Source organism: Triticum aestivum, chromosome 2A, assembly GCF_018294505.1.
Source record: "Triticum aestivum cultivar Chinese Spring chromosome 2A, IWGSC CS RefSeq v2.1, whole genome shotgun sequence".
NCBI classification, from domain to species: Eukaryota; Viridiplantae; Streptophyta; class Magnoliopsida; order Poales; family Poaceae; genus Triticum; species Triticum aestivum.
The window spans coordinates 592,988,106-593,001,528 of record NC_057797.1 but is presented as its reverse complement, the minus strand read 5'-3'; positions in this window follow the sequence as shown (position 1 = coordinate 593,001,528).

The following is a 13,423-nucleotide window of genomic DNA, read 5'->3' as shown; positions in this document are numbered from 1 at the left end:
ATATACTTCTTGGATATTATGACATGTTTAGCGGTAAACCACTAGACACTTTTAAGTTTTTTGGACCCAGGAAGGCAAGTCATCATAGGCTATGCATAAAATATATCCTGAAGGACGGCATAGATTGTCACAAAGCGTTATGAAACATGCTCGATGGCATGGTAGATAAACAAAGTTTCAGCTATCCTATTACATGAAGCTTTAAAGCGGCTCAACGGTGCCATTGTTTTTCACAGTAGCCATATAAACCGGCAACCGGATCAGGATTCTTCATCATGACGGTTTGACGGTTGCGGATCAGTTGGTGTAGGCACTTCTTCATCCCTCCCCAGCCGCTGGAAATTAGCCATTGACCAATCGATTCCGGTTAAAGCTTGGAATACTGCTTCCTCATGGATAAGATCAGAAGGGTTAATATCAGGGGCATAAGTGTGCTTATGAATCGGAGGCACAAGTTCTTCGACTTCATGGATCTCGGCCGGCTGTCTTTTTCCCTTCTGCATCATAAAACGGTTGAAAATGGGACAAATCGATGTCCTCAGCCAATTTGCTGGCCCCTGGTCGCATCTGTTTGGTCAACCACCGAAGATCATCATTGTCAAAGTTTGAACCGTCTTCTTTAACGCCTGGATACCCTTTAATGATATCCTCCGCTTCAAGATCTGGAATCCAGGCCTTGGCTCGAATAAGGGCAGTTAATGCTCCGGCTCTTGCAGCGGCCCTTTTCAACTCGGCAATATGCGCCGGTAACATGCCCAGCTTCTCAAGGGTCTCCTTAATCAACATTGGTGCCGGTTTGTTATAAGCTACTGTACTAATGGCTCGCTGAGATCCAGAGTATAGCTGCTCAACCAATGTATATGCCGCTTTGAGCTTCATCCGCATATCTGCACCAAGATGAGTGATCCGAGTTCCTGCCAAAGATTTTATCAACATTTTGGTCAGTTTTAAGATTCACTGACTGATGCAACATACATAAGAAGATACTTACCAAAGATAGCAGACATCATAGCATTGATTTAGCGCTTCAAACCGGCTAGTTCTTCAACCACCGGTTTCAGGGCTTCCTCGGCATCTACAGCTCTTTTGGTCAAACCGTCTTTTTTGGTTTCCCATGCAGCACGATCTTGATTGAAGGATTCTTTCAATTTTTTCATTCCGGCCAGGGCCTGGGTCAGCTCCTCTTTGGCTTTTGCAGCTTCGGCTTGTTGCGATTTCACATTTTCTTGCAAGTCAGAGTTTTGGGCATCTTTGCTTCTCAGTTCAGCCTGCAACATTGAAGGTATCTTCAACAAAACAACATATATATGCACTAAGTATAAAGCATATAACAAGTTATCCACTTCATACTTGGGGGCTAATGCTTATTTGCTCTCAAATACTACCTTCTATGCAAGTCTCCAGAACAATGCAAGCATTATCCTTGACACTTGGGGGCTAATGTACGTTTGTTCTAAACCGGCGGTGTGGATTAAAAACCGGATTAACTTGCCAAGTTAAACTGGCCTTTTGGGGCTATACTACAGAACGTTATCTAATTTTTCAAACATGAGTCTTATCTATGATTGAAGACACGCCTTGGCAAGGATTAATGATGCGATGCTTAAAGTGTTACAAAGACCCGGTTTATGATTGAAAATCATAAAACGACTCTTGGGGACTACTTGGAATAGTATTTCAGCTATAAATCAATGTGCAAGGGAGAAGAATTTACCTCATATCGTTCTTTCATCAAATTCACCAAACCGGCTTCATAATCCCGGTTTGAGTGCAGACGGTTCAAGAAGCCGGAATGAAGCTCATCAGCGTTAAGATGAGCATAGTTTGATAAGTCGCTGCTCCATTTACCTTTATCCCTGGCAATTTGCTCTTCTTTGGCACTATGCTGAGCCAAAATGACGGGATGACCAGGAGAGCTATGGCCTGCTCCAGTAATAATAACGTCATCACCTTGGCCTTCAAGATTTTGGGTGGATGATGATGGAATTTCAGTGTCTTTCATTGGATTAGCCCGGTTTGGTTCTGCCGGTTCAGTATCAGGGGCGGCAGGCTCAACATCTGTTGGTTCGTCAGTATGTTGGCCGTCATGGGGCGGATCATCAAAAGTTGTTTCAGGATGGAGGCCTTCTGGTTCACCTGTTTGCTCCGGTTCACCTCTTGGTTCTTCTTCTTCGGCAACAGGGTTTTCTGGCGGATTGGTGACCCGAGCTTTCTTGCTGGGTCTGGCTTTGGCCCTGCAAACAGAATAAAAATGGATTAATATCCTGTTTAAAAGATGTAGGGCGCATTGAAAGGAAAGGTTTTTTGTAACTCACCCAGCCACAGTTTTCAAAGGGGGAGTTGAGTTGATGTCGATTCACCAGAAGAGGAAGGAGGTGTCACCTGATAATTTGAATCGGGCGGATTAAGAGGCTGTCTGAAATAACCTGCCTTGGGGTAAGAATGGTAAGAAGTAGGAGAGACCTCAGACCGGCGCTTCCGAACCGGAGTATCAGGTAAACCGGTAGAGGTGACCTGTTGGCCACTGTGCTGGGTTGTCCGGCGAGCTTCATGCTGTTGAGTCTTCAAAATAAATGTTGGATCCAAGTGAGCAAGAGGATGAGAAAAGCTTACTTTCCGGATTGTTTGGCGAGTTTTTTGTGTTGGCATAGAGTCTGAACCGGAGGAAAGGGTAATTACCTCTACGTCCTCAGCCTGACTAGCTTCTGCCTCCTCCTGAGGAAGATCATTGTTAACAAGATGCATAAAAAGAGAGCCAAGTGAGTCAAGTTCTACCTCAACTTCTGGGTCATCACTATCATCATCAAGTTCCATAGTGATCCGGTCAGCCATTTTCCGCTTCGACGTTTGTTTTACGGCTTTGGTCTTTGGGCGGGGTGGTTTCACCGCTTTATCTCCAGTTGGCTTTGCCGCTTTCTCTATGGATTTTCGTTTCCAGAAAGGGTCATCACCCTATACATATAAAGAAGAAGGGTTACAGCTTGTATAAGTCAAAGATATTAGAGATAAAGAGGAAGTTTAATGCTTACAGCAGGCAGTTTGTTCTTGGTGTAGAAGGGATTCAGACCGGTTTGACTACAGACCAGTCCCGATTCATTTAGAATTTTCTTTACACCTTCAGTAACTTCTTCATCAGATAATTGGATGTTGCAGTGGCGTTGAGGATCGTCAACTTCACCGGTATATTCGCACATTAAACCGGGATGCCGGCTTAGCGGCAAGATACTCTAGGATATCCAACAGCGTACAAAATCCACACCTGTTAAACCGTTTGCCATAAAGGCCCGGAGCTTAGTGATTTGAGGAGCGTACTTTTCCCTTTCTGAAGAGCTCAGGCATTGTGGCATTGGGTGAGTATTGGATAATCTATGATCATGGAAGCCGGGGAGGGGATTTTCATCCTCAGGCGAAGTGTCTCTGCAATAGAACCATGTTTGGTTCCATTCCTTTGGGTGGCTATGGTGTTTGGCATAAGGAAATTCCATTTCTTTCCGCTTTTGAATCGAGACACCACCAAGCTCTGTGTTCGGGCCATTCACAAACTCTGTGCGCTGGTTTAAGTGAAAGAAATCCCGGAACAATTCTGCAGTTGGTTCTTCTTGTAAATAGGCTTCACAGAAGACTTGGAAATTACATAAGTTGGAGACTGAGTTGGGACCAATATCTTGTGGATGCAATTGGAAGCTGGCAAGTACATCTCGATAAAATTTTGACCCTGGCGGTTTGAAACCACGGCCTATATGGTCAACAAAGATTACCACCTCGCCTTGTCTTGGGGTTGGAGGATTCTCTGTTCCTGGAACTCGCCATTTGATCTCAGTTTTCTTAGGTAGAGAGCCGATGCTAACCATCTCATTCAATTGATCCTCAGTAACCCGGGAACGAGCCCAGTTGCAGGCAGTGAATTGTTTGGCCATTGCAAGGCGAACAAACTGAAAATGAAAGGCCGGTTTATAAACTATGCATGATCATACACAAGAGACAAGGGAGTAAAAAACGTACTGATATAATAAATGGTACAACCCAGAGACTAGTATAATGAGAAAGAAAGGTAATGCTAGCACAGGATTGATCAGACACTATTAAACCGGAGCATAATTGTGAAGGTAACATGCTCTTCCGGTTTATCAGAGGGCTAATGGCATAGACTATTTATCCAATGCCAAATCGCTTATATTGGTACGAGGAGAAACAGATCTCAAAGTGATGTATAAAAATTTCGGATCTAGAGATAAGACAGAAAAGCAAAAATAATTGGATCTTGAAGGGGTACAGAACTGAAGCAATTTTTGACATACAGATCAGTTCTTTGTGCATAAGGATTTGTGATGACCATGGTAGGTAAGCTACGGCAAGAGATGCATCAAGCATGAAGTGTCCATCTATTAAAGGAAGAACATGGAAGAATAGCACTGATGAACTTCGGAAGAACTGCGAAGAATGTCGAAACCCTAGAAAAGATCTATGGTGAAAAAAGCAGAGAACTTACCAGAGCTGGTGAGGAAACGAAAGGGCACCGCAGTTTTCTGGTGCGTTCAGGGCGATGCAGCGGCCAAGGTCGGAGCAGAGACGGCGGTCGACAGTGGCGGCAGAGTTCCAGAAGCTGAGCGGCGCGAGGAAGACGACGTGACGAGGCACAGGGGGAAACGGTGAAAATGACCCCTCGGTCCTATTTATAAGGCGGAGTGAAAAAATGGCAAGTACGGGAATCAAGGAGCCCAAAAAATGGATAAGTTAATAAAGGTGTCGCCTCGATGACTGGATATATATTAAATGAAGGAAATCTCCGACATCAACAGATGGATGACGTCAGGACGGTTTATCGTAATTTTGAAGTATGACATCACGGCGGTTTACAAGATCAAAAATGAAGATAAGAGAGAAGATTTTTTCTAAAGTATGGAAGATTGACATGAACAAGTCCAAACCAATCTGGGGCCTAATGTTGGGGATATTACTACTGGACGTAAACCGGCCTTATGTAGCCGGGTTGACTCTTTGAAGATTAGAAGCCCATGAAGATGTAAAGATGATGGCGCTTTACGGAAGGCCCAAAGGCGGGTTATAGTTTGTAAATGTAAACTGGCCTAGTCATGTAACTTGTATAGTAAGATAGAAAGAGAGAGGCCGAACCGGATACGTTTATAAACTGGCTTCGGGACTCTGTAGCCCGGCGGGCATCAACCTATGTATATAAAGGGACGACCCGACCGTGGTTTAGAGACATATAACAACAACTCGAGAGCCAGACAAAGCGGATTCGCTCCGTGGCCTTCGAAACCCTAGCAATTCCAATCACAACTAGACGTAGGCTTTTACCTTCATCGAAGGGGCTGAACTAGTATAAATTCCCGTGTCCCCTTATCCGGTTTAACCCCTTTAAGCTAACCCATTGCGATGGCTCCACGACTAAGTCCTTTCACGAGGACATCTGCCGTGACAGACCCACGACAGTTGGGTTATAATGGGAACCCCTTGACAGTTCGCCTTGAATAAAACTCCTCCAGCAAGGCCCAACCTTGGTTTTACCATTCCCCACCTAGCCTTTTTCCCTTGGGTTTCGCAGACTCAAGGTTCATCTTTATTTTAACCCCCCCCCCCCCGGGCCAGTGCTTCTCTAAGTGTTGGTCCAACCTGAGCGGTGTCTGGGGCTACCAGGGGCAACTCTGGGCTGGCCTACCCGACGTCTGGCTCATCCGATGTTCCCTGAGAACGAGATATGTGCAAGTCCTATCGGGATTTGTGGGCACATTCGGGTGGCTTTGCTGGTTTAGTTTTACCATTGTCGAGATGTCTTGTAACTGGGATTCCGAGTCTGATCGAATTGTCTTGGGAGAAGGAATATCCTTTGTTGTCCGTGAGAGCTAGTGATGGGCTAAGTTGGGACACCCCTGCAGGGGTTTGAACTTTCAAAAGTCGTGCCCGCGGTTATGGGCAGATGGGAATTTGTTAATGTCCGGTTGTAGAAAACCTAAAACTTAACTTAATTAAAATGAATCAACTGAGTGTGTGGCCGTGATGGTCTCTTTTCGACGGAGTCCGGGAAGAGAACACGGTCTCGTGTTATGCTTGAACGTAGGTTGTTCTAGGATCACTTCTTGATCATAGTTTCTCGATCGTGCCTTTGCCTTCTCTTCTCGCTCTCTTTTGCGTATGTTAGCCACCATATATGCTAGTGCTTGCTACAGCTCCACCTCATACCTTTTACCCTTCCTATAATCTTCAATAGTCTTGATCCCGAGGGTATGAGATTGCTGGGTCCCCGTGACTCACAGATTACTTCCAAAACCAGATGTAGGGACCGATGATACCGCTCCAGGAGATTCGGCTGAGCTCAAGTGGGAGTTCAATGAGGACTTAGGACGATACTACGTTTCCTTTCCAGATGATCAGTAGTGGTGCCCGGTCGGGGCGATCGGGGACTTTGTTGCATTTGGGGTTGTTCTTTATTTTGGTTCCATAGTCGGACCTTGATTGTATCTGGATCAATGTAATGATATTTATGTTATTGTGTGACGTGGCGAGTGTAAGCCAACTATGTACCTCTTTTCCTTATTCATTACATGGGTTGTTGTGAAGATTACCCCACTTGCGACATTGCTTACAATGCGGTTATGCCTCTAAGTCGTGCTTCGACACGTGGGAGATATAGCCGCATCATGGGAGTTGCAAATGAGTAGGGACAAATAAGTCCATGTGAAGCAGCTCGAAGGGACATGTTGTTGTCATGATTGTCTTCGAGGGATGCTTGGCCTAGTAATCTTTCCAGCTTCACAGGCGCCACACAGATGATCCTTCTTGAACTTTATGCCCTCGATGCCAATGACATGCTTCTTCTTCGCGAGAGTGTGCATGTTTCTCATGCCGACATGCCCTAGCCTCCGATGCCACAGCCAGCACTCTGAAGCTTTTGCTAGAAGACATACAGCAAGCTGTGGTCCTACGGAGAAATCTACCTGTAGGATCGAAAGTATTTCTAGAGGGGGGTGATTAGACTACTTGACCAAATAAAAGTCTAGCCTTTTCCCAATTTTGAAGTCTTGGCAGATTTTAGCAACTTTGCACAAGTCAAGCAATCAACCTACACATGCAATTCTAAGAGTATAGCAGCGAAATGTAAAACAATTGCACATGAAGGTAAAGGGAGGAGTTTGAGGGAGGAAACACAATGTAGACACGGAGATTTTTTATCCGTGGTTCTGATAGGTGGTGCTATTGTACATCCATGCTGATGCAGACTTCAACCCACGAAGGGTAATGGTTGCGCAAGTGAACGGAGGGCTCCACCCACGAAGGGTCCACGAAGAAGCAACCTTGTCTATCCCACCATGGCCATCGCCCACGAAGGACTTGCCTCACTAGGGTAGATCTTCACGAAGTAGGCGATCTCCTTGCCTGTACAAACTCCTTGGTTCAACTCCACAATCTTGACGGAGGCTCCCAAGTGGCACATAACCAATCTAGGAGACACCACTCTCCAAAAGGTAATAGATGGTGTGTTGATGATGAACTCCTTGCTCTTGTGCTTAAAATTATAGTCTCCCCAACACTCAACTCTCTCTCATAGAATTGGATTTGGTGGAAAGATGATTTGAGTGGAAAGCAACTTGGGGAAGGATAGAGATCAAGATTTATGTGGTTGGAATGGAATATCTTGACCTCAACACAAGTGTAGGTGGTTCTCTCTCAGAAAATGTATGTTGGAAGTGTAGGCATGTTCTGATGGCTCTCTCCGCAAATGAAGAGTGGGTGGAGGGGTATATATAGCCTCCACACAAAAACTAACTTTTACACACAATTTTACCAAACTCGGTGGGACCGAATTAGAAAACTCGGTCAGACTGATTCAGTTCATAATGTGACCGCTAGGCTTTTTGGTGGCACCGACATGTCAACTCGGTGGGACCGATTTCATTAGGGTTAGGGCATAACGTAATCTCGGTGAGACCGATTACACAAACTTGGTGGGACCGATTTTGGTAATAAGCTAACCAGAGAGTTGGTCAGGCAAACTCGGTGGGACCGATTCGCTCATCTCAGTTGGACCGAAATGTTACGAAGGGGAAACAGAGAGTTTGCATTGCGAACTCGATGGGACTGATCGCTCATCTCGGTTAGACCGAAAAATTACAAAGGAAAACCGAGAGCTTGCAATCCCATCTCGGTGAGACCGAGATCCCTATCGGTGAGACCGAAATGACTAGGGTTTGGCAGTGGCTATGTCAAGTGATAAAGTAAAGCATTACAGGGCGATTGCATTGCATACAATAAAGCGACAACCATATGGCTCCTGCCAGTTGCCGATAACTTGGTTACAAAACATGATCATCTCATACAATAAAATTTAGCATCATGTCTTGACCATATCACATCAGAACATGCCCTGCAAAAACAAGTTAGACATCCTCTACTTTGTTGTTACAAGTTTTACGTGGCTGCTACGGGCTTAGCAAGAACCGTTCTTACCTACGCATCAAAACCACAACGATAGTTTGTCAAGTTGATGCTGTTTTAACCTTCGCAAGGACCGGGCATAGCCACACTCGGTTCAACTAAAGTTGGAGAAATTGACACCCACCAGCCACCTATGTGGAAAGCACGTCGGTAGAACCAGTCTCGCGTAAGCGTACGCGTAATGTTGGTCCGGGCTGCTTCATCCAACAATACCGCCGAACCAAATTATGACATGCTGGTAAGCAGTATGACTTATATCGCCCACAACTCACTTGTGTTCTACTCGTGCATATGACATCTACGCATAAAACCAGGCTCGGATGCCACTGTTGGGGAACGTAGTAATTTCAAAAAAATTCCTACGCACACGCAAGATCATGGTGATGCATAGCAACGAGAGGGGAGAGTTTTGTCCACGTACCATCATAGACCGAAAGCGGAAGCGTTAGCACAACGCGGTTGATGTAGTCGTACGTCTTCACGATCCGACCGATCAAGTACCGAACGCACGGCACCTCCGAGTTCAGCACACGCTCAGCCTGATGACGTCCCGCGAACTCCGATCCAGCTGAGTGTTGAGGGAGAGTTTTGTCAGCACGACGGTGAGGTGACGATGATGATGTTCTACCGACGCAGGGCTTCGCCTAAGCACGGCTACAGTATTATCAAGGTGGACTATGGTGGAGGGGGGCACCGCACACGGCTAAAAGATCAAACGATCAATTGTTGTGTCTCTAGGGTGCCCCCTGCCCCTGTATATAAAGGAGCAAGGGGGAGGTGCGGCCGGCCAGGAGGAGGCGCGCCAGGAGGAGTCCTACTCCCACCGGGAGTAGGACTCCCTCCCTTTCCTTGTTGGATTAGGAGAAGGGGGAAGGAGGAGAGAGGGGCAAAGGAAAGGGGAGCGCCACCCCCCCTCTTTGTCCAATTCGGACTTGGGGGGAGGGGTGCGCGGCTGCCCCTTGGCCGCCTCTCCTCTTCCACCAATTGGGCCCATGAGGCCCAATAGCCTCCGGGGGGTTCTGGTAACCCCCGGTACTCTAGTATATATCCGATAACCCCTGGAACCATTCCGGTGTTCGAATATAGTCGTCCAATATATCAATCTTCATGTCTCGATCATTTCAAGACTCCTCCTCATGTCCGTGATCACATCCGGGACTCCAAACAACCTTCGGTACATCAAAACTCATAAACTCATAATATAACCGTCATCGTAACTTTAAGCGTGCAGACCCTACGGGTTCAACAACTATGTAGACATGACCGAGACACATCTTCGGCCAATAACCAATAGTGGAATCTGGATGCTCATATTGGCTCCCACATATTCTATGAAGATCTTAATCGGTCAGACCGCATAACAACATACATTGTTCCCTTTGTCATCGGTATGTTACTTGCCCGAGATTTGATCGTTGGTATCTCAATACCTAGTTCCATCTCATTACCGGCAAGTCTCTTTACTCGTTCTGTAATATATCATGCCGCAACTAACTCATTACTTGCAATGCGTGCAAGGCTTAAGTGATGTGCATTACCGAGTGGGCCCAGAGATACCTCTCCGACAATCGAAGTGACAAATCATAATCTCGAAATACGCCAACCCAACATGTACCTTGGGAGACACCTGTAGAGCACCTTTATAATCACCCAGTTATGTTGTGACGTTTGGTAGAACACAAAGTGTTCCTCCGGTAAACGGGACTTGCATAATCTCATAGTCATAGGAACATGTATAAGTCATGAAGAAAGCAATAGCAACATACTAAACGATCGAGTGCTAAGCTAACTGAATGGGTCAGGTCAATCACATCATTATCCTAATGATGTGATCCCGTTAATCAAATGACAACTCATGTCAATGGCTAGGAAACGTGACCATCTTTGATCAACGAGCTAGTCAAGTAGAGGCATACTAGTGACACTCTGTTTGTCTATGTATCACAGAAGTATTATGTTTCCGGTTAATACAATTCTAGCATGAATAATAAACATTTATCATGATATAAGGAAATAATAATAACTTTATTATTGCCTCTAGGGCATATTTCCTTCACCACCACCACCGTCGGGGCTCGCAGGCTAAGCCTGTGCGCTGCAGCGGTGGCGACGATGCTTCTTCTCGGCCAGATCTGATCAGGGAGCGGCGGTCCATGCCGGCCAGACATACGATAGTGGCGCGGGGTGGCGGTGGCCAGTTTCGGCATGCGGTGGCGTATGGCGAAAGGTCATGCGGTGGCGGCTTGGGTGCCCAATCTGATCCCAGATGGGCTTCGGCGGGTCGCACAAGCTGCTATCGTGCACCATCCTTGTTCCCTCAATGGCATGCTGCCACTGGGCTCGACCTCCAACACGAGGACGTCAGGGCCTCTAGCCCTGGGCGTGGTGGTGGCAGCCACCTCCTTCGTCCGAGGTAGTCGACCTGAGGCTGGATGGTCGGATCTCAAGATCCGTCATCTAGTCCCAGCTGTGAGTTGGGGAGACATAGTTGCCGGTGAAAACCAAGGCGTTGGCGGGCGATGGCGGCGTTTTGTGTCATTACCTTGATGAAGGCATCGTTGTGTAACTGTTGTTGACCCACTCATGTTGCTTCGAGGGAAACCTCTGGATCGGATGATGGCAGTACTGCGGTGCCGTTTCTCTCGCATGTGGACCTAGACCATGCTTGTATTTCCAATGTTGTAATTTGTCCGACATGCCTACAAACAAATGGTTCGTTTAAAGTTTCACTTTTCCTCCACTACGTGTCTCTTCTCGTCTTAGATTTGACATCCCATTCGGTTCTTGCCCCGACACATCTTGACGAGATTGATTGATGTTGAGAGGTCAATTTGCGTGTTGTGCAAGGAGATAAAGGTTTGGTCTGTTTCTATGAAGAAATGACCGGCGGGGGGGTGTCTGTGGGGATCAGAGGGAGTATATTGTACGTTCATAAGCAAAACGAACGTATTGTACCCACCCTAGTCCTGTTTCAATCGATCTCCGGACCCCGAGAAGAAATCGAGAGAGAACGAGTGGGTGCATGTGTGATACGTAAGGCAGATTCGAAATTTTGAACCGGTGTTCATAGCATCCACAAATCATATATAAAGGGTATTCAATGTTCGTTTCGCTCTTGAACGTACAATATACTCCCTCCGATCCTTTCTAGTAGTTTACATATAAGTTTTATGTGTAGTCAAAGTATCTCTACTTTGATCAAACTTACAGAAAAAAGTATCAACATTCAACAACGCCCAATCAATGTTGTTAGATTCATATGTACTCCTAGATTTGTATTCAAACAGACATGGTTTCCAATTTGTTTTCAACCACGTGAATGTGCTTGTTCTCGCGCATGCTCTTCCTACTAGGATTTCGCCACGTATAGCCAGTCCAATAGTAACTTTTTTTAAGCTCCCTATCTCGCAAGTATCTTTGGACCCTAAAGAGTTGTATAAGTTGGAAAATGGAGATTTGCCTGTGGCATTGGCCGTTGGGCAGCTAGCTATTGCATTTGAAGGCTCCACATAAAGAACCCGCAGGTACTATTATGACAGGTGACTTCTAATCCAGTTTGTTAGTCGTTTGCATCTCGGTTAACAAAAATAAGCTTGAATCCCTCCATTCGTAGATCAATCGGCTAAAGGTGTTAAAACAATAGTACTAGTGGAGTACTGCCAACATATGTAGTAGAGTATGCAGTGCTCATAGTACTCCCTCCTTCCATTTATATAGGGCCTATGTGGAGGAGAGATATGTGAAAAAGTAAAGGGAGTGAGCCCTCATGTAAGAGCCTAGCTATATACCATTCCTAGTTAAATACAATAAATATGAAGAAAGAGATAGAGATGAGATGGAAAAAAGTACTAATTCAATAGCCAACCTTATATATTTTTGTGCGGGAAATAGCCCACACTACAGTATGAGTGCATATAGATGATGGCTATAGATGACATGGCAGTTCCTTATAGCCAACTATGTCGGACCTTGTTGCATTTGGGGTTGTTCTTTATTTTGGTTCCATAGTCGGACCTTGATTGTATCTGGATCAATGTAATGATATTTATGTTATTGTGTGATGTGGCGAGTGTAAGCCAACTATGTACCTCTTTTCCTTATTCATTACATGGGTTGTTGTGAAGATTACCCCACTTGAGACATTGCTTACAATGCGGTTATGCCTCTAAGTCATGCTTCAACACGTGGGAGATATAGCCGCATCGTGGGCGTTACAAATGAGTAGGGCCAAATAAGTCCATGTCGAGCAGCTCGAAGGGACGTGTTGTTGTCATGATTGTCTTTGAGGGATGCTTGGCCTAGTCATCTTTCCAGCTTCACAGGCACCACACAGATGATCCCTCTTGAAACTTGATGCCTTCGATGCCAATGACATGCTTCTTCTTCGCGAGAGTGTGCAAGTTCCTCATGCCCGCATGCCCTAGCCTCCGATGCCACAGCCAGCACTCTGAAGCTTTTGCTAGAAGACATACAGCAAGCTGTGGTCCTACGGAGAAATCTACCTGTAGGATCAAAAGTATGTCTAGAGGGGGGTGATTAGACTACTTGGCCAAATAAAAATCTAGCCTTTTCCCAATTTTGAAGTCTTGGCAGATTTTAGCAACTTTGCACAAGTCAAGCAATCAGCCTACACATGCAATTCTAAGAGTATAGCAGCGGAATGTAAAACAATTGCACATGAAGGTAAAGGGAGGAGTTTGAGGGAGCAAACACAATGTAGACACGGAGATTTTTTATCCATGGTTCCGATAGGTGGTGCTGTCGTACATCCATGTTGATGGAGACTTCAACCCACGAAGGGTAACGACTGCGCGAGTCCACGGAGGGCTCCACCCGCGAAGGGTCCACGAAAAGCAACCTTGTCTATCCCACCATGGCCATCGCCCACGAAGGACTTGCCTCACTAGGGTAGATCTTAACAAAGTAGGCGATCTCCCTGCATGTACAAACTCCTTGGTTCAACTCCACA